General features: G+C 37.8%; 1 pseudogene; it reads right to left on the reverse strand.

Moving 5' to 3' along the window:
* Positions 1-107: 107 nt before the first annotated feature.
* LOC131825665 (transmembrane emp24 domain-containing protein 2-like) lies at positions 108-27912 on the reverse strand (annotated as a pseudogene).

Consider the following 27912-nt stretch of genomic DNA (forward strand, 5'->3'; position numbering starts at 1 on the left):
CTTTATAAAACCCTGTTAAATAAAAATCAGTGTTGAAAAACTAAGAAATAAAGATAGAAATAGAGAAACTAAGAAATAAAAATAAATCTAGACAATTGCACAGCCAGTTATGGGCCCAAAGCACCACATAAACAATGCCCGTGGATGGCGTCCAAAGATGATGCCTGTGGATGGTGCCCGCAGATGATGGCATACACCTGTTTACTGCCTAAACTCACTTTATAAAACACTGTTAAATAAAAAGCAGGGTTGAGAAACTATTTTTAATGACAAACTGTTACACAGGAAAAGAAATATATACATTCTGGGCAGGTGAAAAGAATATACAGCCTCTTACTCTATATGATTCTGGTGTTAAAAACAATTCTTAAATCATTATTTCTCTTTTATTTTCAAAAAACCATAGAAGAGCTTTGAGAAAACACCTAGATGATTTAATAAATAGAAAAACAAATGTCAGGATGCTGTAAGTTAGTGATTTAACTAGTAGGTGGTAACTTACAAGATTTAAAGTGCTGTAAACTGAAACAAAAAGAACACTTTCCTGAAAACTTTTAAATGCCTGAAAATTATATTGACTGTCCTAAAACCCACACAGTTGGATATATTCTACAGCAGTAATTCAAAAAGATAGCTTTACATACCATATGGAATTTATATTTAGTGAGTTTAAGTAAGGAATTGATTACTCGTTATCAGTGGAGGAGAAGAAACTCACACAAGAACTGATGTGTGTAAATCATGTTAAAATAAATTGATGTAGAAATTAAACAATACCTTCACCCCAAATGTGCGAAGAACAAAGAAAATTTTTTAAATTGGCTACTAAATCCCTTCCCTGAAAGATCTTTGAATCCAGACAGTTGCATCCATTACTGATCCTCAGAGTCTCATGTTTCAAACCACATTCTAGGGCGCCTGGGTGGTTCAGTTAGTACGCATCAGCCTTCCGCCCAGGTCATGATCCCAGACTCTCCGGAACGAGTCCCACCTTGATGATTGGGCTCCCTGCTCCCTGCTCCACTGGTGTTCTCTCTCTCTTATCTCAAATTAAATAAATGAAGTATTTAAAAAACAAACAAACAAAATCAAACCACATTCTTTTGCAGCTATAAGGTAAGCAGACATTAAAAAAGAAACAATCAAATATCTAGGTAGGTAGTTATGGTGAGGGAGATTCATCCACAGGTGCGTTGGCCCTCCCTGGAGTCGGGAGTATGCCACATGATAGGCAGGTCACCAGAACAAGGACAAGGGAACCGGTCGGTAGCAGAGTCCCGATGAGAACTGAGAGCAGGTATAGGTCATGGAATCTATCGTCATTTTTCTCACTTAACAGCTAGCGTTTTTAGTATCCTGTGAGGCAGAGAGAGTGCCCTTCACTTCTGTTTGTTTGATATAAGTCCTGCATGGTTTAAGACTGTTCCTTGAACTTAGCTGTTTGTTGAATAATTCATGATGACTAAAATCTGTCCACAGGTCATGTGTAGTACTGAAGAGGGACTACAGCTATTAAGGTATCTATTAGAAGTCTTACTTTTTATAAAGCCTCTAATTAATTATTGATATGTATCGCTAACAATTTCACTCTCACAAGGTAGAGAGTGAGGAGAGGTTATTTGGCCTCTTGGCTCCTCTCCCTTTGCCTTCCTTAGCCCTCTCCCTGGGTCCACCCACAGGCAATTTTGTGGTTTTCAATTTATTTTGTACCTCTGCTAGAACTTCTTTCCATCCACCCGTGTAAGCAACTTGTCTTCTGCCCAACATTCACTCACAGAGGACAAGCTGTAAGAAGTCACACTCTAGATGATAAGGGGAAAGAAGCATCACTAGGACTAGAATGACTGTCTCCTATGGTAAAATGCATATTTCTGCTGGATCTCAGTGCTGTTTTTCATTGAGCCCATGTCACAAACTGGCCCTGAGTTAGGTAGAATAAAGAATGGGACATTGTTTACCCCCAAATTCCCTAACCTAATTACCAAGCTGAACAAGTTAAAAGCTCACCTCACCTTTGTTTCTTCATGTCAGGATGCTTGATGGCGTGGGAAACTCAACTCATAATAACCCATAGTTGAAAACTTAGCAACCGACCTTCTCTCTCCTTGTAGAGTTACGTCTCAAGGCAACCTCCCAGCAAGTCAGCCTTAAGCCCAAGAGCCCAATCATACACCTTAGTGGAGCATTCATCACAGCCAACTTCTGCTAGAGCCAATCAAGACTAAACCAGAGACCAAAGTTCTGACTAGCTAACTTGCTGCTGTCATGGTTCCTAAAAAAAAAAAAAAAAAAAAGAGTGTGTCATCTAAAAAAGCTGATATGTAGGCAATGCCCAGTAGCATTTTTTTTTAAAGTTTCAAATTTATATCTTCAGGGCCACAAACCGAGGATAGAGTTAGGCTTACATTTAAAGGAGCTAAAAATATTTGAAGACAACAGTGGTAACCAATTTTATACAGGATTTTTTTTTTAATACCTAGCGTTCTTTGTGTTTTTTAAATTGTATGATTTGTTGATATAATGCTCTCTTTTTAAATGAAGTGTGCTTTTTTTTTTATAAAAAGAGAATGCAAAAATATACTATTGACATCATCAAAGCTGTAGGAAAACCATCTGTATGTCCCACAAGCCTCCATCACCCACCTGGTAGCCATTTACCAAAATTGAAATCCAAATACGAGAAAAAGTAAATAGTATTTGTGTTGTACTTGCCTTCCAAAAGCCTTCCAAGCCCAAATCTATAAAATGAGGAGAAACTTCCTAATTATTCATAATTTGCTCTGTGGAGTTGAAACAGATGGATTATAAAGATGATTCCATGATAAACAACTAAATGTGGTTACTACCTTCTGTGCTTTCTTGGTTCATATTTTTATTGTTTTTTTTTTTCTTTATAAGCAGATAATTCTTTCTTTTCTGTAGCAATGCAAAATTTGTAGCTGCATTGGAAATGTCAGAGTTGGTTTTTTTTTTCTTAACTCTAGGTATCTATTTTAAAAAGGTAGAGAAAACAAACAGGAAAGTCTGGTGTTGGAAAGGATAAAGAAAAATAAAGCTTGAAGAGGAAAGACAGTGAGAGTTATTTGAAAACAAAAATTCTTAAGAGATAGGGGCTATAGTTAATTAGATTGAGGTTCTTTTCTAAGTTTTCCTGTTTCTTCATCTCTTGGAAGGCATCTATTGATAGCAGAAAAGAAAGAAAAGTTTAAAAATATAATACTTAAGAGCGCCTGGGTGGTTCATTTGGTTAAGCGACTGCCTTCAGCTCAGGTCATGATCCTGGAGTTCCAGGATTGAGTTCCTCATCGGGCTCCCCAATCAGCAGGGAGTCTGCTTCTCCTTCTGACTCTCTCCCCTTCATGATCTCTCTCTCTCTCTCTCTCTTGAATTCTCTCTCTCAAATAAATAAATAAAATCTTCAAAAAACAAACAAACCCAAAATACTTAGGTGTAATGAGACTGACCATTTCATGAAGATGTTACTGAAGCTGCACCTTTTCCAACACTAGTCAGCCTGGCATTATGTATGCATACGATGTGAGGGAAAGTTAACACACATTGTTGGACGGGTGATCGAATCGTGATTCCCAGAATAGAATCAGACACTGATTCATTTTCTTCTTGAGATTCCATAATCTTAGTATCTAAAATTGAAAATTCAAAGGAAGTTTAAGATACACAGTTTTGTTCAAAATTAAAAATCAACAGGAGTCTATTATTACAGATAAATATGTTTTGTTTCACTGTCAATACTGGAAAACATCATAGACTTAAACAATATTTACATAGTTAATATAATCTAATATTGGATATTATAGCATGATGTACAAAATGCTTTTCTAACATTCAAATTGGTCTTTAAAACAATTATCATGGGATAAATTTGCACATAAAAGAAAAGAAACAATATTGTGGGTTAAGGAAAAATGTTTCCATTCAGATTATATGATCCTGAATGAAGTCATTATCTCCAAGAGATTTCTGTACTCCCATGAGTCCCAAAGAGAGAAAGAAAGAAAAAAGAAAAGAATCTCATATTAAGATAATTTAACAAAGGATTATTCACAAAAGACTACTTACAAAGGTAAGGGGTTTGGGAGTGGAGTCCAATGTAGGAGCACCAGAACTCTGCGCCGCCTCCTGAGGGCACGCGGGAGAAGAGCAAGGCACAAACGAGTGAGCTGCAAGAGAATGGGGGGCTGGGGGACGCGACAGTAGAAAAGCCTGTCGCCCCAACAACTCCCCAGTCTCATATTTATTAGAAACTGGGTAACAACCAACAAAGAAGCTGGAGTAGGTTACACATTGACCATGAGTCTTGTAGATATGTAAGAAGAAAGGCAAAATATGTCTGGTCACATAATACATTACCCATAGTGAGCAAGTTCAAAGGAAAAGGAATGTCTGACTGACTGCTGGTGCTCTCTGAGGAAGAGGAGACAATGGAAAAATGAAGCAGGCAGGGTTCTGGAGTGAGCCAGGCATCCCCAGCTGCTCGGTTTCTAGGACATCTATCATCCTCTCCCCCAGAGGTCTATTGCCAGTACATGTTCTTCTTTTCTTTCTTTCTTTCTTTCTTTCTTTCTTTCTTTCTTTCTTTCTTTCTTTCTTTCTTTCTTTTTTTTTAGATTTTATTTATTTGAGAGACAATGAGTGAGAAAGAGCATGAGAGAGGAGAAGGTCAGAAGGAGAAACAGACTCCCCAAGGAGCTGGGAGCCCAATGCGGGACTCGATCCTGGAAGCCCGAGATCATAACCTGAGCTGAAGGCAATCACTCAACCAACCGAGCCACACAGGTGCCCACTACATGTTTTTCTTAAGGCTATATCTAAGCATGCTTGGTAAGTAGTATAAGTTCTCATAGGTTATATTTTAAGCAGTACGTTGTTCTGAGGGATGGTTACAACTCTGGGTTTGTAGCAGCAGAGAAAATCATTGGGAAGAAACCATCTTTTTTTTTTTTAATTTAAATTAAATTAGCATCATTAGTTTTAGGTGTAGTGTTCAATGACTCATTAGTTCGTATAACACCCAGTGCGCATCACATCATGGGTCCTCCTTATGCCCATCACCCATTTACTGCATCTCCCCACCCACCTCCCTTTCCACAACCCTCAGTTTGTCCATCTTAAGAGGGGAAGGGAAACGTGAACTTCTGACGAGAGACAAAGAGTGGCCAAAGAGACCTAGTAAGGAGGGAGCTTGGGGAATAATCTTTGACCCCTCCCTACTCCTTCCTTCTAATCTCTTTAGCATAAACAGAACCCAAAGGGCAAAGGAACCTACTGAGGTATTCAATATAGGTTATTCTACTTGGATAAAAGCAGGGTAGACTGTGTAGTACAGCTGGGGATGGGGACAAACAGAAGACATCTCTGGCGTTTGTCAGTTGGATCAATCCCGTCAGCCATGGGAGTGGCAGCTTCAGTATCGGAATTGTCCAGTAAAACTCACATGCATTACCACATTGTAGCTCTGCATTTACAATGATTCAAGATACAAGTGCACACGTAAAAATTGTATTATCTTCCACAGTATTTTAATATGCAAATACTTTGGCACAACTATGTGCATTCTTTATTATAAATGTATTTCAAATTATTTCTCCTTTACATAACTTGAGGCACTATATCCATTGCTGAAGGACTCAGATATGTACATTATGTTTTTTACTAACACTTTAGTGTAGTGAAGGGGCCATTCAAAAATGTGTTATGATATAGAGGTATTAGGTCACATAGAGCTGAAAACCATTGGCTTAGACTTATCACTATTCATTCTAGGGCAAGGAGCACCTATTGAAACATACTTCCTGTCCAATTCCTGTATGAAATGAGAGTTCTATTAACCAGAGAAATTGAGAATGTCTCATGTAAGTAACAAGTGTGTCTTCTACGATTTATAACATTATGCACTCTCTTATTAACTAACAATTGAATAATTAAAAAGCTACAGCCCGCATAATGTGAAAAACATTTGATAAGTTCTTTGAGACAAAAAAAAATATGTAGTCCCTGTTTTTAAGTAGTTGGCAGTCTAGTTACTGAGACCGTAACAGGTCTTATGAAGGACATTAAAAAGAAGAGGAAGAAAGTTGTCTCTTTAATAGTGTCTGCAGTATGGACTTTCCATGCTTTCTTTCTTTCTTTTTTTTTTTTTTTTTATAAACATATATTTTTATCCCCAGGGGTACAGGTCTGTGAATCACCAGGTTTACACACTTCACAGCACTCACCAAAGCACATACCCTCAAGCAGAGAAAGACAACTATCATATGATCTCCCTGATATGAGGAAGTGGTGATGCAACATGGGGGCTTTAGTGGGTACGAGAAGAATAAATGAAACAAGATGGGATTGGGAGGGAGACAAACCATAAGTGACTCTTAATCTTTCCATGCTTTCTGTTAAAAGCACATCCATATGATCTAATAATTAACTGAGCCTAAACCAGCCTAAAGGATAGTTTAAGGTTTAGTTTTATTTTATTATTTACTTATGTATTTGCCAGCCAATGTAAATTTCCAGATCACAGGGCAACCATCTTTTTTTTTTTTTTTTTTTGGCATTCTCCCTGGGAAAAGCTGTGGGCAGAGGCAAAGGTCAGTGGCAGCCCCGCAGTAACTCTACACTGGAAAATATCCAGATTGTCTAAGTCTAAAACTTACTTTTTTCTATTAGTCAGGTCTTAACCGAATCACTTAGTGACTCATTCTTATGAATTTCAGCTGCCAGCCTTTTATCCTAAGTGTTCTCAAAACACTCATTTAATGGACCTTCCTGAAATTGTGCTCAGGATCAATAAGAAGCTCACTGACATTTGGAATTCACCATCTGCTTCTTTTTAAAACCTGGATAGTTACCTATCTTCTGGGTTCTAGCATCTCAACCCCTCTCCATGGCTTTCTCAAATTCACCAACATTGCTTTCAATGTCATTCCTAGAAGACTTTTTGGTTCAGTGTATTTATCTGACACTTGAACTTTTATAGCAATAAGAATCTAATGCTATCCCCCCCAACCTAAACTCACAGCTACACATTTTAGATCACCTTTGAGGTCCGTATCTTTAATACTAGAGATCTGTTCTTTTATAAATTTCAGACTTAGAAATAATTTCTACTTGCATCTCTATGAAGTTAGTTGAAATTTTTTACTTGTATTCTATTCTATTATATTGAAGCCTGAATCTCTCCAATTTTCTGATTAGATTATGCTGGAAATGGGAATATGGTTTTTTTTTTTTCTTTTCCTAACTAGGCAAAGGTTCTGATTCTCATGCAAACTGGAGGCACATTAAAACACCCAGGTTCTGAGTTTTTAAGAGACTTCACACCAGTGGACTTCATCTGAGTAGTTCCAGCTTCTAAATTAGGATATAGACATGTGAACAGAATGGGGGAAATCAACTGATTACTTGGTAAATGTTGCCTCTGTGATCTCCAGAGGAAACCATGTGTTTTTGTGCTAGGGCTCACAGAGCAAGAACATTTACCTTGCTTGGGTATCACTAAAGAAGAGTTTTGTAATTATTCATAGAATTCTAACACATGTAAGCCATCTTGAGAGTAGCACTCACGAGGAAAAGAACATATGGAAAGCTTATTGTTTTTTTGGTTTGGCATTCCTTTGGATTACATTTAGCACTTTCTTTTAAACTATCTCTCTTTGCGGGTCATGTGCGATTTACATCCACTTAATTTTCTAAGTGTATATCCAGACCTATTTCCACAGGAGGAAGAGGACAGCCCTATACCCAACGAGGATTCTTTGCGCCATACTGTTCAACTAGAGCACTTTCTTTTTTTTTTTTTTTTTTTTTTTAAGATTTTATTTATTTATTTGACAGAGAGAAATCACAAGTAGGCAGAGAGGCAGGCAGAGAGAGAGAGGAGGAAGCAGGCTCCCCGCTGAGCAGAGAGCCTGATGCGGGACTCGATCCCAGGACCCTGAGATCATGACCTGAGCCGAAGGCAGCGGCTTAACCCACTGAGCCACCCAGGCGCCCAACTAGAGCACTTTCTAAAGGTAGGTGTCCAAACAATGTTCTACTGAATTCAGACTATTCACCTGGGTATGTTCTGAAAATCCCATCAGTTTATGCCACTGCTAAGCTAGACATAGAGTCTAGCATTCACAGACTTTAGATTCTGACAAAATGCAATAATAATTCTGTGTTGACTTGAAAGGAGTTTTTTTGGTTCATTTTTACTTATTATTTTTATTCTTGTACACACCATCACATTGCTGCCTTGCTAACTACCTTCTAGGAGCAAAGTCATACCCATCACAAATACCCCCAAAGGGAGATGTTTATTACTCTTCTATGAATTCTGTCTCTTATTATGCTTTAAAGATGATACGAACTTGAGCCATTACTACATAAATGACCTTTCCAGCAGGCCCCCAAATAACATCTTATGAGATTTCAAATGCCATGATTATGAAACAGTAAAAGACTTAGGGAAATAAAGAAGAGCACAGGACATTTATAGAATAAATTAAAACACATATTCTCAATTATGAAAACATATAATAAGTAGTGAGCTTTATTCTAAACACCAATTAAATCAGAACCACCACACAGGGAGTACAAGGACATATTAAACCATACACCAACAAAAACAAAAAATCTTTCTCCCGCATGATGAAATTCAGCATTTACTAAGGAAAGCATAACATCAAATAAATGCCTATAAAAATCCTTCCATCAACTTAAGAAATGTATACACTATTGAGAATATTTTAAAAAGTCTTTGGACAAAGACCAAAGATGCCAAAAATGAGTACCAGTCAATAGCAAAATAACTACATTTATTAATGTTATATTAATAATACATTGACTACTACTAAGCACTAACATTTATTCATTTATTGAGTCAAAACTCACTTAACATCAACCATATACATCAACATGGTATACCACTGAGAAAATAAGAGTTTACCATCTTCTAATTCCTTTGAGACCTTCACATGCATTCTTTCATGCAATCCTTATAATAAATTTATCAGATATGTACTGACCTTTATAATTTTACAGAGAAGAAAATTGAGTCTTATAGATACTAAGTCGTAATGACAGTCAGATAATCAGTGACATAGTGGCTATTTGAAGTCACAGAGAGTAGAGTCTAATTTAGAGACCAGTAAAATGATGGTTGGGAGCATAGGCTCTGGATAAAAATCTTAGCTCATCCCTTTAGTAGCTGTCTGGTGATGGGAAATTTCCCTTACCTCTCTGCGCCTTAGTTTTACATAAGCATCAGTTTGTGCCTCTCTTAGGAGCTGCTAGTACACAAGTTTAAGCTTGTAGGACACTTACAACAGTACCTGGCTTTTGACAAGTATTAGCCATCTTGTACCATTTTCTTCAGCCTGAGCAGTCCATGGTCTGACAGAAATCAATGCCAGCATGAATAAATGGTTATAAACGTACCAGGAAGAAATGTTAAACCATAGATACAACTCTATTTGACTGGAAAGCATATTTGAAAGCTCTGTTAAATTGAGAAGGGGAAGGGTGAGATCACAATGGTGAATCAGTGACTGGAAACTGATGAGGCTTGTCAGAAATATTCTGTTGGAGATCTCAAGTCATAAGACAAAAAGTTTTGACAAAGGGAAGGAGATGATTGACTAGTGTTGGGAAAAAACATCTTCTGAAGTCAGCAAGTATGATAGCTCAATATCAAGAAAGACAAACACAGTAAAGGAAGACAACATGAAGTAATAATGTATTTGAAGTGCTTTCTAAAGGGTAATGTGTAAAATCTGCTGTATGTAAATTATTACAATTATAAGATCATTATTGCTCAGCTAACACACTCCAGCCCCATCACTTGGCCATGTAAGATCAATTTCCCATGCCTCAGAGAATACCAATAACATCCAATCAGAGATATCAGCAACCTCTGTCTACAGCTGAGTAGACCCTCACAGCTATTGGGTGAAATTGTCTTCAAAGGCAGTTTTGAAGATATTAAAAATCTATCGCCAGTAAGCAAAGCGTAGGTTGCCATCAACACTTCTGCTTGCAGTGTGTCTCAGATCACTGTACAAAATGATTATCAATTCATCTTTTATCACATTCCAAACTTGTTCCTTCTTCCCGGTGCAAAAATATCTTCTTTGAAGATTGAGGCATCCAGTTGTTTCTCTATACCTTTGGAGTCTGGCATCCACTGGCTTTCAGCCTCTTTCTTAGTCTTCCATTTAATCCCAACTTCTGTTTATCCGATGACAACCCTGCCCCAGTGCAGTTCCCTAATCGTATTGCTAGTACTGGGTAGAATGTGGTTACTGGGCTTTATTACCCATTTCATTCCCTGAGCTACAGCTTCAAGTGCTTCTCTCCAAACCTCTTCACCTCTAAGCACCTAGGATCAATTTCTTATTTTCTGACTACACTTCCTCGGTTTTTTTAGATCTATCTCCCCGCCACCTCTTCTACTCTTTCTTTTCATCTACACAGATATTTCAGTTTACTGACTCCCCCAGTTTCTCACATTTTCACTTATTCTAAGACTTTATGGGTCCTTACAATATGTGCCTATCCTTAGGAATTATGGTCCTACAATGCATGTATGACCATGGGTCCCCTGTTAGGCATGATGGGAATAAGGATAAATACATCCCAACCCCTGCCTACAAGGAGCTGGTTTCCAGCCTAATCCACTGACAAACAAGTAAAATCCAGAATGGTAAATGTCTAGAAGTTCATCTGCGTGTGCCTTATACAGACTGAGAATGTCAGAGAAAACTTTTCAAAAGTGGTTATATGCACTGTGCCCAGAAGAATGAAAAAAATTAGAAATAACTAAAAGTAAATAAGAGGATGATATGGGTATGATGGTAGGGAAAGGACATATCTTCAAGCCAAGGGAGCCTGGAGATGAGAGAAGACATGAGAATATATAGGGAATTTCATTAGCTCAATAAGGTTGGAGAAAATGGTATGAAAGGAAAAGCATGAAGGAAGGAGATTAAACTGTATCACAATGGAATAGCTAGGATCTATATAACTTGCTAAGCTTCTTGGACTTCTTGCTTAGGGCTTATAGAAAGACATCGAGAGACTTCGTATAAAAGCATCACATGCCTACACTGTGTCATAGAGCACCATCACAAGATGTATCATATGGCACATCTTGCACTGTGTGCAAGATGTTGAGAAGGGAGGCAAAACTTCCAGTAACAGGAGATTCTAAAAATCAAGTACCAATAGTTAAGCTGTAAAGAAAGGGTTAGAGAGAGGCTAAGGAGTTGGAAGAGGTAGGCTATGTAGGACAAAGTGCATTGAGGTAGAGGGGAAACGCCAATGTTGAGTCTGACCCATAGATCTTGGATGACACAGTGGCTTCTAGTAGCTTTTACAAAATATTAACAATATTTAGTTCACAATAGTGAATAGAGATGTAAGGAGAAAATTTTTGCAGTATTATATTTCCTTCTTGGTAGAAACCACAGCAAAACTTACCATCAATACTTGGTATTTTAACACACCAATGCTCATCTTAGTTCCTCGATTAATATTATTTTTCTGCCTGGAAAACTGCTCATCCCTTCTGGCTGGCAGGTTTCTTGTGGCTATAATCAGGCATTTCTGCTAATACCACTGAGTTGTGTGTTCACTAAGGGTGCCTTGTTTGTTCCTCATTGTATATACACTATTTTCTGTTATCACTATAAACACAAAACTTAATTAAATATTGTGAGCACCGATAATATGAGTGCAAATGTAGTTACAAATGCTATGAAGATTAAATTGGTGCCTTTTCAAATTGTCACTTCTTAGATGCTGAGTTTAGAGTGTGTGTTTCTAGTAAACGGATAGTTCACGTTAATCATTTGGTTCATGACTAGAATATAGGGGAATGGCTTTAATCTTATCTTAAAGCTCAGAAAACAGGAGACCACATGGGGAGTGGACAGTGATTCAGAGTCTGCATAAAACACAACTCATCAGTGTCAAACTTTGCTCTTTCATGGAAGCAAACTTATCAATCAATATTCGAAATTTATGATTTCAAAAGCAAAACACTGGACTGAGAAAGCTACCATTGCATGTGTGGAAGAACGGAAGAATCTGTCTGAAGATAGCGGTTCTAGTGATTTCCTTCATCAATGGTTCCCAAATGCAAGCCCATGAAAATCTACACAAGGATAATTTGGAAGGACCTGTGAAAGAAATATCTATGCCCAGCTCCCACCCAGAGATCTAGGAGAAAGGTCAAACCCCTCCTAATTTTATATATATATATATATATATATATATATATATATATATATATTTATCAGTAACTATACCATGGTTTCAGTGATGGCCTCTAACTGTGCTTCTTGACTACACAGAATTGACAATTAAAATGGCTAGAAGGTAGACTCATAAATGGAAATTACCATCTACATCAAATCTTAACAGAACAAATATGATACGATTTCACTCATAAGTGCAATCTTTTTAAAAAATGAACAAAAGGCAGAATCAGACCTATACATGCAGTGAAGAAATTGAGGGTTTCCATAAAGGAAGGGGAGCGTGTGATTGGGCAAAATGGAGAAGAGGAGAGGGAGATACAGGCATCCAGTTATGGAATGAGTAAATCACAGGAATAAAAGGCAGAGTAGAATGGTAGAGTAGAATGCGTACTGTAGCATACAGACTACAGTATTGTATAATTATACTATAATAGTGCTGGAACAGGACAGATGGTAGCTATACTTGCGGTGAACATAACATAATGCATAAACTTGTCAAATCACTAAGCTGCACACCTGACACTAATGTGACATTACGTGTCAACTATACTCAAATGAAAAAGAAGAGCATTTCCCAAACTAAATACTGTCTTCTATGATAAAGAGTCAGAAAATCATGACCCAAGTTTAGTCCATAATAAATGCAGAAACATCCAAGACAGATCAATGCCTGCTCTGTTTAGAGGTTAACAAGAAAGTACATGTATTTTTGTATCTTTTTTTTTTTTTTTTAAATAGGCTCCACACCCAATGTTGAACTCACAACCCTGAGATCAGGAGTTTCATGTTCTACCAACTAAGCCAGCAAGGTGCCCCCAAACTACCCATTTTTATAATGTACAAATGTGTCTCATTTGATACCAGGTGGTCTTTTAGAATTTATCAGTCTATATTCTTGGGTGGCTGCATGGTTTCAGGAGAACAGCCACGTAAGCAGGAAGGAATTCCCATCTCAGATGATCAGAAGTTAGCAAACACATTTTTCATTTGTTGAAATCACAGTGGGCATTTGAATACTCATTTATTAATTTTTTCATTATTAGATATTACTATGGGAACTTGATAGGAATTGGGAAACTATAGCTCCATCACAAACAGAAACAATTAGCTATGAATTACAGTTATACTGGTAGCTATGGGTCTCACAAGAAATCTTATAAGGACATGAATAAAAAGATTTCTAAAAGGCAACTATTAATGTTCTGAACAGCTTTCTTGACTCTCGGATTGTTCACATTTGATCTTATCATTTACTCTGTTTTTCCAGAAGCATCTTACATTAATTTCCCAACTACCACTTTTTATTATGTTACCACTGCTATCCTGAATGATAAAAAAAATAGAACTCACTCAGTTACATCTTGCGTGACATCATCTTCCACCCACGCCAAGAGCGGCCAAATGTACAGCCATCTAGAGAACATTGAAAAGAGAGAACCCAAAGATAAAAAGGTGATGATGAAATGTTGGTGCAGGATAAATGGGCCATCCAGCATCCTGCTTAGCCTGAGTCTGAATATGTCCAGAGTGCTAGTGCTATTCATGTCTCTTCAACAGTCCCAAATCTGTTGATCTTCTGGGCTTCCCCCTCTTAGACTGCTAAATATCTAGGAAATACTACTGAACACAGCTGACTCCTAAACAAAGCAGGGGTTAGGGGCATTGATCTCAGCCTCATGTAGCTGAAAAAAATCTCTTATTAACTTCTGACTCCCCAGGAGCTTAACGACTAACAGCCTACTGGTGACTGGAAGGTTTACTGGTAACATCAACAGTCAATTAACGTATATTTTTTAAGTTATATGTATCATATACTGTTTTCTTATTGTAAAGGACACCAGTGAAAAGAAAATGTTATTAAGCAAATCATAAGGAAAAGACATTTACAGTCTATATTGTAAAAAATCTGTGTATCAAAAGAACTGTGCTGTTCAAATCCATGCTGTTCAAGGGTCAACTGTATTTATGAACTGGTCTTGGTCCTTTAAGTGCTCTTATCTTTAGACATGTTTTCCAGTGATCTAACTTGGGGTTTACCCTAAATCTTACTTCCCTCAATAAGGTGGAGTTGTTAAGACTTTTGTATTTCTTGCTTATTGTTACACCAATAATTGATTTACTGAATTGCACCGTGAGAAAAATTAACTTCCAGCTAATAATAAACATATCCTGTAACCTAGACACATCTTAGCCAAGTACGTTCCCTGGTCTTGCCACGTGCAAGAGTGGGTGGAGACAGAATGAGCTGCAGTGTTACAGCTGTTGCCCAAGAGGCTTGCGGGAGATGCAGGCCACTGAGGGGAACATATGCATTGTACATTTCCCACCAGCAATTTGGGGAAGCTCTGCCCACATCCCATGTATCTTTTGATAGGGGGGTTATGTCTGAAAGAAAGAAACTCTGAACACAAGCATCGAATACTTTACAGTGTTACCTAGAGCTGGACCAGTCCCAAAGCTTTTGCATCAACTTGCTTAATAAGCAACTGTTGCCCAGGGGCACACTGACTGCATAATACACACTATCAAACCTCAAAACAGGAGACCAGGGGCACCTGGGTGGCTCAGTGGGTTATGTCTCTGCCTTCCACTGAGGTCATGATCTCAGGGTCGTGAGATGGAGCCCCGCATTGGGCTCTCTGCTCGGTGAGGAGCCTGCTTCCCTCCCTCTCTTTCTCTGTCTGCCTCTCTGCCTACCTGTGCTCTCTCTCTCTCTCTATCAAACAAATAAATAAAATCTTAAAAAAAAACCCAGAAGACCAAAATTTATATTTTATGTTTCACAAAATTTAATAAAAATATTTTTAAGCTTATACTCTCTTATAAATGCTATTAGATTTTTTTTAAAATTCCAGGATATGCCAATTAGGAAATTTCTCTCAGTTAAATTTAACCAGCCCCCTGCAAGTGGGCTAATTAGTTCTAAATTACAGTTACACTGGTGGCCATGGGTCTCACAAGAAAGTCTTAAGAGTGTTGCTCCAGCTGTAAAGACATGAACAAAAAGATTTCTAAAACTCAATTATTAAGAAGGAAGAACTGTAGTGGCCTAGCTTTTCATTTGTAGGATTCAATTAATAGTACCATTTAATATTTTATTCTGATAGCAATTCAATTTATAAACTTATAAGGACGTCCACTTGCTGAAACTTGCTGAAAATGTCCTATTCTTTTGATGAAGGTAGCCATTTGGGGCTGAGATTTTGCCAGTGAGACACCCCTTAAAAATCCACTGGGGGATAGTTTCAGGAGATCATTACACCCCTTAAAAATCAAGATTATTGCTTTTAACATAAGTATAAATAATTCACCCACTATCAATGATTTTTGAGATTATAATACATAGCGCTTATGGCTTGTTTCATGGCATAATATACACACACAGGTGATGGATCATCTCACATGGTACATTTAGAAAATACTACTTGGTAAAGTCAGGTTTTGAATTTACCTCCCATCTGATCATTTTCTTAAAAAAACAATTCCACGAACCCTCACCTTCACTCTATCCTTTGCCTCTTGCCTGTTCCTCATGATCAGTGACCTGCAGCATTACATATTTCTGGAAATCCTTCAACATGAAGATAGTACACACAGAAAATAAGCATCTCTGTCAAACATTTGTTCTATTCACAGGTGTCTTTGCCTCCTCACCTACAGACAACTCTTTATAGGCTTTATATGCACTTTTAGAGGGAGTTTCCTCAAAACAAAAGGCTCATATAATTTAAATTATGTGCTATTGTTACTAGGTAGTATTTTCATTTGTATTTCTCAACTCATAAATTGAAGCAATTAACAACCAGTTGCACAGGATTTATGATATAAGCCCAAAGGTTGTTGCAGAAAACATCTGCTTTATTTTGTCTAATTACTCTTTCTATAATTTCATATATTACTGGACTGGTCAGTAACTATATTAAATAGAAGAAAGAAAGGTTGCTCAAATTTCAACAACAACTAAATGAAGGAGCTGACCCCTTTGAATAAAACAGACACAAGACAGCCTTTAAAAATTAATCATTTTCACTGTTTTGGAAAACGTTAGAAATAATCCATTTAGTTAGTTAAATAATCCATTTAACTATTGCAACTTGATTAACCAGAGAGAACTCATATCCTAACTTAGTGAGTATCCCCTCGGGTTAAAAAAGAAAAAAAATTTAAAAATTCAGATAAATAAGTTAATGTTGACATTTATTTGAAGAACTCTTTAACCTCTCAAAAAACATCTTGACAACTAATTAGCCACATACTACCATAATGCGCGATAGTAATAAATGGAAATAATGAGTTTCATTGTAAAGTTTAAGCCAGTGGTAGCATGACCGGGAGTTTTTGTTAACCTAGAATGCATAATTAGCTCTAGAGGGGAAATGAAAGGCAAAAATCACTTTAAATATTGGTGTAAAAAAAGGGATAAGAAATTAAAACATAACTTTCTAAACCACTGTTGTCCCATTGCTATTAAGAATCAATGAAATCTATAATTAGGAAACATTATGGAAAGGTTAAAGATGAGAATACATGTGGTCTATCTACAGGAAACCTAAACTGTTTAGGTTAATGAAATGTCTATGACAGTCATATTAATTAGCAGGTTCACAGGAACCTAACTTTTATTTTATAAATGTCATGATAAAAAGTAGTAAGGCTCTATGCACATACTGAGTTCCATCTAGATTACTGCCAAGTGCTCACCTCTTCCAATCTTCTAATTATTTCCCCCCTAATGATCTGCATGCTATTAAGTATTGCATATTGCTGGAAATCCTTTGTGGGGTAGAAATTGTATTTAATGATATTGTTTTGAAGATAATTAAAGAAATTCTAGAAACTTTCTATTTTTTGGAAGAGGATTGTTGCATTGTCAGTGTTTCGTCAATATAATATTATTAAGATGATAGATTTCTTAATTTTCCTCTTTGTTGTTATTTCAGTCTATGTCAACCAAAACCCTTTATTTCACTCAAAAGTCAGAATGTTGTCCATTAAAAGCCAGTTTACACCAGGAAACAAAAAGCCAGAATCAAATTATATAAGAGACATTATATACTGTAGAGATAGCAGGGCCAGAAAAAAAAGTGAATCAACATTTAGAAAAAGGACAAAACCAAAATATCATCACAATCAAGCATTACCACCACAGCAATTCTATTTCTATACCATGAAGTTAACCATTTATCCACAGGAAAACAAGCGCTGAAGACAGAATTCTCTGGTAAAAGTTAGTTATTGTTGTTCTTGCCTGCATCAATTAAAATGATATCTAAAAACAGTGCCTTGGGGCACCTGGGTGGCTCAGTGGGTTAAGCCTCTGCCTTCAGCTCAGGTCATGATCTCAGGGTCCTGGGATCGAGTCCCACATCGGGCTCTCTGCTCTGCGGGGAGCCTGCTTCCTCCTCTCTCTCTCTTTGCTTGCCTCTCTGTCCACTTGTGATCTCTCTCTGTCAAATAAATAAAATCTTAAAAAAAAAAAAAAGAAAAAAAAACAAACAAACAGTGCCTCTTACCACTTTTCCTCCTCTCAAATGCGTGAGTATGTCTGATGAGCTCAGCCTAAATTTCAAGTGCACATCTGCTCACGAGGACATAGAGGGATTTGAGCCTTGCTTCACTTTAGAGAGAATTCACAGCTTGGAAAATCCCTTAAATATAGGGTGGTTTTTCAAAAGATGATAGACAAAAAATTCACTTTGCAAAAAATTTACTTTACAATTTACTTTACTTTACTTACAATTTCCTTTATAATGTGCAGTAGTAGCTCATATTTGACTAACCCAAATGTCGAGGAAAAATTATAAACACTATAAAAAATGTTTTTAAAGATTTTATTTACTTATTTGAAAGAGAGAGAATGAGAGAGAGAGGGAGATCATGAGAGTGGTGAGAGTCTGAAGGAGAAGCAGGCTCCCTGCCAAGCAGGGAGCCCCAACACATGACTCAATCCCAGGACTCCAGGATCATGATCTGAGTCAAAGGCTGTTGCCCAACTGAGCCACCCAGGTGCCCAAATCTACCAAAACATTTTAAAAACACACACACACATTTAATGTTATGGGGGGGGGGCGCAGAAAGTAGGTGGAAATATCAGAGTACTCATCCAATGACCAAGTGTTTGACTATCGAAGGCAGATAACTGCTCTGGTTAAGTGCATTACTGTGGTTTTACACGGTGGAAGAACTGGACGACTACACCCTGAGCAACAATTTGAGTCTAGCGTGAGGAGGAAGAGTACAGAGTTCCAAGGTAAGAAAACAGAAGAGCTGGGAAACAAGTGGAATGGGAGAGAATCCCATTCAAGTGAAAGTCACAGAAGGGAATGTCACAGCTAGTGAAGATCTGAAATATTCATAAAAGCTCCATACAGATTATGGGTGACCCCTAAAACTGCCCATGTGTGGAGGAGACCCCATAGACCCCCTGCAAAAAGCAACAGCTAAAGGACTAGAACAGAGAAGATTTCAACTACTGTGCACTAAAAAGGTTTGAAGGTTTGGTGTTTGAGCTACAGATAGATGACTAATACTAGAAGAGTGACTTCTCAAAGAAAAATAACTGAACACAGAGTCTCTACAATGTATCAGCCCCAAATCCAGTATATAATTAGAAACAGCTAGATGTAAAAAGACAAGGAAAATACAATATATCAGAAAAAAGTAGACCATGGGCAGACACATTGAGATGGCCTACATTTGGGGATTAGAAGGCAAGGACTTTAAATTAGCTAATATAAAGTATGATCAAGAATTAAAGAAATAGGGCGCCTGGGTGGCTCAGTGGGTTAAGCTGCTGCTTTTGGCTCAGGTCATGATCTCAGGGTCCTGGAATTGAGTCCCGCATCGGGCTCTCTGCTCAGCAGGGAGCCTGCTTCCTCCTCTCTCTCTCTCTCTCTGCCTGCCTCTCTGCCTACTTGTGATCTCTCTCTGTCAAATAAATAAATAAAAAATCTTAAAAAAAAAAAAAGAATTAAAGAAATAGATGATCATATGCATACATGGGGAATTTCCAGGGAGAAATAAAAGCTACAGAAAAAAGGAAATAGAACTAATGAACACAATATTGAATATGAAAAATTTACTAGGTGGGCTCACTGGACGTGGTAGAAGAAAATATCAGAAAATTTAAAGATAGATGAATAATTTTTTTCAAAAGGAATAATAGGAAAAAATATTGGTTAAACTGTATACTTTCTAAACACAAAATTTAATTAAATTCTCTAAATTAACTGGAATGTTTATTGTCACATAATTTGCTTTTTCCATTACTTAAAACCTCAGATTTTCTTGAAAAATTTAAAATATCCATAAGAACTGAATCAGTATCTTAATGGGTAATACTCAAACTTCTTTCTTGTTATAAAGTCCCCAATGTTACCATGATGAAGATTTAGACTTACAAACCTCTGTCTTGTTCAACAACATCCACCTCATTCAATTTCTCTACTATTCCTCTCTATATAAAAACAAGTTTTGACTATAAACTTGACCACTTAATTACTTAGAGAATATAATATGTCCATATATTTAACCAATACTTATTGATTAAATATTATATTTTTAGTTAAATCCCAGATCCAGAAAAATAGCTGAAAATTACCTAAGTAGTTTTGCTCTCCATTTAAAGAGAAAAAGAGAAGTACACTCAGTCAAGAATCAAAAATAAATTTCAACTCTCAACAGTAGAGCTACATCATTGCACGGAATTCCCAACTGCTTTTATCATTTAGCTCCAATCCAGCTAATGCCCTGGAAATGACTATACCACATCACAAACGGTTTAACTTTTATAATCTTTTGGTGTTAACACATTATCAATGCCTTTCAAAAATATTTAATTTACAAGTATTCCTTTTGGAGTTTGCTCATCTAAAATCCTTAAGCCACAAATTTATTAATTTATCTAATTACATTCAATGCATAAAATACCGATTAATGGGGCATAACGCTTTGAATTATAGAGATAATGTGAAAAGTTAACCAAGTTCATATCATACATTTTTGTATATATATATACACACATATATATATTTTTAAATACTGTCTTTAGTACTTCTCATCAGCTTTAATCAGATTTTTTCTAGCTTGAGACCAAAATGGCCTACAGTGATTAGATTCCGTGCCTTATTATGCAGAGATGAAATGTTTTCAATACAACTTTACATATTTTGCTGATATACTATCCAACCTCCCTAGTAATTTATATTTTAAACTATCGCTTTACCTCTTCCAAAAAATTTAATGAGCTTCTCCCTTGAGATAAAATAAGTTTAATGAAATTCAAATGCATTAAAAACTTATATTTTAGATTGAAAACTGATGTGTTATTATGATTTTTGTGATCAGGATATAAAATAAACATTTTTTAAAATCTCACTAATTTAAACAAATTCCACTCCATCTCACATGAAGATCAGCTGTGTTTAAGTTGTTAATCTTTAGGGGAAAAGATCATAGTGTGCTCCAAGTTTGCATAAGGATGGGCAGGTGTGTGATGTTTCCATCATTTTATAAATGTATGAAGGAAAGTATTACTTTTTACTAAGAAAGTTAGTCCCTCCTGATACAAGGCTAAGAACTGCTGTAAGTTGCCACTAAATGGAGGACAATGACTGAATGTACATGTTGTGTATATAGCCACTAGGGGGCAAAATTTAATTATCGATTCAGATTCTCCCCCATCCTCTTGCCAGAACCGCATCTAGATTTCAGGGACCAGACAGGAGCTTCCTAGGTGGGCTGGAAGCAGCACCAAATGTTAACCGCCGAGATGGACTCACTCTTTCGGCTTCAGTCATTAGTCCCTGAAGATCACTCTTGTGCCCACTTTGTCCCCAGCACAACCAAAAATCCTCTCCAAATCTGCCAGGTCTGTAGGACACACATTTCTGATCTCTGGTCCACAGGATCATCATGGAGCTCTCTTGTCATGCCACCTGCTGAGTGCCCTAGTTTGGCTAAGCGCCTCGCCACTTTTTGACAGCAGCGTGTGGGATGGGGTCACTGGGAGACTCCTGTGTCTCATGACTATAACTGGAACACTCCACAGCTGTCAGAAGTGATGCATAAACACGACTTCAAAAAATGAGGTCTTTCAATCCCTTCTGCCATAGGTCAGTACTGGTCCTCAAGGCAGGGCGGCAGTTTAGCCTATAGATAGATGTTGGTGTGGCAGGAGCAGGAGAAGGGGAGGAGAGGGCAGCTAAAGGGCCAGGCTGTGGATAAGAGAGAGAGGTATTCAGGCTGAAAAACTAAATGCAATCTTTAAACCTTACAGGGAGATTTGGTCCTGTGTTATTCTCTGCCTGTAGTTGCTAAGAGTCCTCAATTAAAATCACCTGGAGGGCTTGTGAAGCCACTATTGGCTGGGAGAGTTTCCCATTCAGTCAGAAGAGAAACCCAAATCGGAGTAAGGTGGGGCAAGGTGGGGTCAGGTAGCTACAACACCCTGAGCTACTCCTGGAAATGTCTCATGACTTTGGGAGAAGGAATTCTATTCAGCTGTGTTGCATACCGAGTCCAGCCACACACCAAGACCTCTTGGAATTTACTCTAACAGCAGCATTGTGTCTTTAGACACTTAAAAACTTACACATCAGAAACAAGCAATCCAATGATATTAATTTGCCCGTGGCTTATATATCAGTCTGGATGCCTCCAGCTTGCCTTGCTCGTTTAGACACATTTGGTCGTACAAAACTCTGGTGCACTCGACTCACCCATTGACCTACCACTGACTCGATGTATAAAAGGTATCATCTGTGTAAAGCCACCTTTCCGCATGAGACAATTCAGCCCTTGTTTTCTTATAGATTTGAAATATTTTTTTTGTTAGCAATAATGAAGAAAAAAGCCAACACCATAAAGCAAAGTATCTGCTTGAATGTTTTGCATTGTTTCATTATTCAGTTGTGTGGCTTTACATAATTGTCTTAAAACCTCAAGGAACACGGACAGGTTGAGGAACAATTCATGTTAAAAGGCTGCCCTCTTGTGACAATGTGTTGTATGTTTTGCTGGTAAAACTTGACCTTACACCCTCTAAATTCCAATTCATAATAGCATTAAAGAGATATAAAACTTCAATGTCCTTTGTAATTTCTTTAAAAAATATATTGTTTATACGACAATTTTAGATGATGAATTGTTCTGATTAGGTAAGGTGTTCCAGGGAGCTGAAACTTAAGCCCATCTCATTATTTAACTAACTTAATATATACATTTCCGATATATACGACCCACTCCTCTGCTTTTAAAAAATTAGATTTTGCTACAGACTGAGGTGCCAGTGGCACACATCATAGAGCTTGATGACTCATCTATGTTACTATGAATGTGAAATGTCACCTCCAGATTGAAAAGCAGTTAATCAGTAAACATCACTAATGCCAAGATGAATAGTTCATACCTTCTGGCTTTGAAGGGCTCTAGGTCTAATGCAGGAGCTAGGTAATGTAAACAAACGATCACGGAGAAAAATCATGAATGCCATAGTATAGGTATATGTGTATACCACACCTGGAAGTATAGAAGAGAGAGTACTTAGCTTTCCTTTAAAGACCCAGGGAAACAGACTACGAACAGCTAACATTGGAAACACTTGAAATTTGAATAAGACACACAGGGTTGTATTATATACTAAGCACCCCTAGAAATTGGAGATATGTTAATGAAAATACTTAATCCCTACTTTTAAGGAACTGAGTTGTAATGGGGGAAACCACACCATAAACAATTTGAAAGCAGTGTGGTAAGGGTTCATAATAGTCTGTAGATTTCCTTCTTATCTCTTGACACTGTTTCCTTCTTTTCATTCCATCGCCACTCTGTAGTATAACAGTGACCGTGTGGTGTTTTTATGACGTTGATTTTGGGTTGTTGTGTTGTTTTCGTTTTTGTTTTTCTGCCAGTATTTTTCTAGGTCTTCTTGCCCAGGTCTTTGCCCAGAGCAAAGTTTCACTGGTTTCACTAATTTAGAGGAATGGAAAGAAAGCACTTTATGGAAAGGAACAGTAACTTACAATTCTTTCTGACTTTTAACCTCTAAAAACAGGCCTTGGGGAGAACTGAATCATGGAACGAGTGGAGAAAAGTATTCGGATGAATTAGAAACACTGGATAAATGTGAAAGGGGACAGATTTTCCCCAGATTAGGGGAAAAAACTTACTCTTCACATTTCTACGTTCCCTTTCTGTGGTTGAGAGGAGGGGAAAACAGACGGTCCCTTGATCAGCAAAGGAGACCTGGAAGTAACTTCCTAAAAGTATCTCATGAGATGGAAACATCCCAGGGGGGAAAAAAAAGACAAAAAACTACCATGATGTTTAGGCAGAAGGGGCCATCAAGAGACTTGGGAGGGGATTTTTTCACTCCAAATACAAGAAAGAAGCAACACTGGTCTTGTGGGCCTCAGTGAGCCATGTGGCGATGGACAAAGGACAGGCCAGCCGCAGCTGTGTGGACAGATGGTCAGTTAAGGACCTAACTACCATCCATCCCCCCGCTCTCCTTACCAAGGCTGTGCTCTGCCATCCAGATGCCTTCTTCAGGGTTAAAGCACCATTCTCCTAGCTCCCAGGTGTGTGGACAGCTGACTCCTTGCAGTAATGTCACAGCTGACTCAAAACACCCACATTCACAGACCCTTCTCCAAGACGGATCATATCCAAAGGTGGGTCAATGTATATAAAGTCCTGGCTCCTTTACCCCAATCTAGGACACTTTTAGACCCATCAGAGTCAAGCTACCAAAGGAAAGTGGGGGCTGGTGTGTGGTAATTTATCAAAGACAATGATTATTCTGGATGGTGTGACATCAAAACTGCAATTAAACACAACTTTAATGATTACTTAAATGAAAATTTTAATTATAGTAAGATAAAGAAGAAATTGGTAATAAGCTTTGATCTAGGGCAGAGAAGTCTGGATATATGTCCTTTTAGTACATTTTGATTCTGTGTTATGTCAAGAGTCTAAACAAACAAGGAATAGGAAATTCCTTGTGACACATTATATACAGGTTTCAAAAGTTCTATAACTCAAGACAACTTAGACAGACATGAAAAAAGTATGGCCTAGAAAACCCTGTAAGATAACACTAAAGGGGATTTAATTGGTAAAAAGACATTGATATAAAAAATGTATGTGAAGAGCTTGATTAAATTATTTCATGAAATGTGAGAATTTCTAAGTGTGAGAATTTCTAAAAATGTCTAAGAAATCTGAATTTCTTACATGGTATGTATGATTAATAAATGTAAGTAGATATTTTACTTTTATTCACAGCCCAACTTACATATTCAATTTATATATTCAATTATGCTCACATGAAAACCTGAATTTCCTCGATGAGAAAATTGGGGAGACTTCTAACCCGTTCTCCTTCCCCATACACGGACGTAAGCACATAGACGTAGTTGTGAGTCAGTGATTTTTCCTAGGTAAAAAGAGAAAATAAAAAGAACATTGAACCCCCTATCATGATCTCTGTTAAACAATGACAACAACAACAACAAACAAAAACAGAACAAATAAAAAATATCCTTATTCTGGAGAATAAATGACAGAGATCTGATGCAATTCCGACCTAGAGAGGAGGGACCTAACTCACGTAGACTATGCGAGTTTGGCAGGCTTGAATCTGCCAAACACGTCTACTGGCAGCCCCTCAAAGAGCACGAACTGCCCAGATTTACCTTTACCCACGCAGGTCAACTCATTGGGCCATTTCCCTCATGTTCCTGCTATTGCTGAAAAGAAAGTCTATTATGTCTTTTTTTTTTTTTTAAGATTTTTATTTATTTATTTGACAGAGATCACAAGTAGGCAGAGAGACGGAGTTGGGGGAAGCAGGCGCCCCTCAGAGCAGAGAGCCTGATGTGGGGCTCCATCCCAGGACCCTGAGATCATGACCTGAACCGAAGGCAGAGAGAGGTCCAACCCACTGAGACACCCAGGTGCCCCGAAAGTGTATTATGTCTTTTAAAACAAGACCCAAATGATGGTTAATCCTTAATTGTTTCTCCTGTTTTGCTCCTCACTCCACTTGAGCCCGCCTTCAGGTCTTGCACCAGAGTTTGATAGGGCTGGAACGGGCATCTCAACACGCTTTAGAAGGGATGAAAAAATTATGCCGCATTAGAAGACCACACTTTACAGCGCATAAACTTTTCTTTCACTCCTGCCAGGCTGATGTGGTAAAATGTCAATGCATTGCTGGGCTGAATTTCTCCAATGTCTTGGAGGTGCCCACCTTGCTTACCTAATGTCTTTTATTATCTGACCTCGGATGCCCAGCGCCCCAGCATCAGGGTTGGAGAAGACCTCTTCAGTAAAGAATAGGAGATAGGTCTTTTTGAAAACATGAGTATGCTCATACCCTGTTCTTACCTGAGTACCTTAAACAGCTCCTGTTTAGAGTAAATTCTTTTCTGTGATACACAAAACTTCATCAAGCCTGCCTGTGTCCCTTCTGTTCTTCCTTCCTAACTCATAGTCTACAAGTCTACCAGGATGCATTCTCTTCTATACCTCTCTCTTCGCATGTATTAATCCCTAATTATCCATCAAGAACCAATTTTGCTTGTTTGTTTTTAAAAAGAATTATTTACTTATTGAAATGGGACAGATTAGATAACAACTAATTCTAAGTTTAGATCTTTTAACTAAATTTTGCGGTGTTTTCAAACACACCAGAAAAGAAAAGGAAACAAAACAAAACCTCAAAACACCCAAAAATGACATTGTAACCGTTGTCCTAAGGTAAAATACAATCACTTTAAACTGTTGCAAGTATATGCACTCAGGTTGAGAAATTGTTTATCTTAAACATGAAAACCTGTAATAAATTTAAATTAATTATATAAAGCATATTGCTTCTAGTTTTCCCCTTGCAAAGATCCCGAACAAATGTTCAAGTAACTAAGATACATCCGTCACAATACAATCCTGGATTATACGCCACAACCAGATGCTCCTTTAATTTTAAACTCATCGTCAGAGACCAAGAGAAAGTCATTCCATTTTACACAAAATTCACATGGAAGTCCCAAGTAAAACAAAAATGAAATCCTAGTACTGACAGTGATGTTCAGTACCCTGATGAAACAGTGGCCAAAATGCCACTGATCAAAAATAAAATAGTGGCTGTATATCATGGCAGTGCAATTCAGGAGGCTGTAATCCTTGGCATCAGATATCTAGGTTTTTTTTTTCAATTACATGAATGCACACTTCCTATATGACAAGAGTGGAGAAAGCGGATGGGCCTGTGTATGAAGGAAAGAGCTACCATTCACTGCACACCAGAGAACTGGCTTTAGTAGAGACTTTTTATAAGGTTAGGCAGAAACCTACAAATGATTATTAGCTGCTTGTGTCATTAACTCAGGTTGGAGGTGACTGAGTCCTAAGGTTCAACATATAAATTTAAGGGGATAAATGTTGTTGGGTTAGGGCTTATCTTTAAAGAAAATCACAAGACAGACAAGTATAAAGGTGACCATATGACCAGCCTGATCATAGGCTCCAGTCAGAGCTCTGCCAATAGGCTGGGTAGAAATTGACAAGATTCAGACTGCTGTTTCTCATAAGGACCCAACAGAATGAATCTTTAATGACTCGAACTGTAGGTTCAAGGATCCAAAGAATGCAGTCATTTTAGTTAAAGTACTATCAGTAAAGTACTAGTCTGAACAGACTGCATTTTATTTTACTGTGAACACTAAAGGAAAAAAAGTTATAACCGGGATTGTATGCCTGTATTTCATTTACAGTGTTTGAGTTCTGACAGGCCTGTATAACGGAGGCAGAACTCAACTAAAAAAATATGCCAATCAAGTGTCAGATTTTCACCATAACTTTCCTAGAAAGGTGTTTTTCCCAGTATCTACAAATCACAAAGAAACATGAGCTGTGAATCTATAACTATACATAAGTACTGTTCTGGAAAAAAAAATAGGAACAGATGACATTAGCATGACCAAGATGTTTGGTAAACAGTGAATTATGATTTTGAGATCATCCAAAAAAGGCTTTTTAAACAATTGTCCAGACTTTAAAAGTTTCTTCAGGTAGTAGATCAGTCCCAGTCTCACAGCAACTAGAACAAAAGCTTCAGTGAAGGACCCAGGGACCACTCCACTGCTTGGGTCATTGTTGATCGCTCTGCGCACCCCCTCCTGATCTTCCATGGACGCCTGTTCATGCTCGACAGCTGCCATCATCCCTGCCTGCTCATTAATCATTTCTTCCAGCTTGTCCTGGTGAGCTTCTATTTCAATGTCTTGTCCTTTGTGGTCCTCCCCAATATCAATGGAAAACATCACTGTCTTTGGAGTCATGGTAGACATCCTGTTGCTAAAACAAAACCTAATGTGTTCCATCCATGCCAGCAGCAAATGTGTATTTCCCATTGGACTCTCGGCTCCTTTATAAACTCTTCTATTATCAGGCCCTGTCTTCCCCACATCGATATCAGTAGGAAGCCTCCATCCACTGTCTCGAAGAGGAGGCCCACCGTGGTGCCCAAAGTGACCTGCCCCAAAAAGCACTCCTCTTCATGCCTGTGGATCCGGGCAAAGTAGCCCATGACTGTAACCAGAAGGGCAGCCAGAAGGGTGGCCAGGAGCACCAGCAGCTCAGGGAGCATAACCAT

This window comes from Mustela lutreola, chromosome 2 (assembly GCF_030435805.1).
Source record: "Mustela lutreola isolate mMusLut2 chromosome 2, mMusLut2.pri, whole genome shotgun sequence".
NCBI lineage: Eukaryota > Metazoa > Chordata > Mammalia > Carnivora > Mustelidae > Mustela > Mustela lutreola.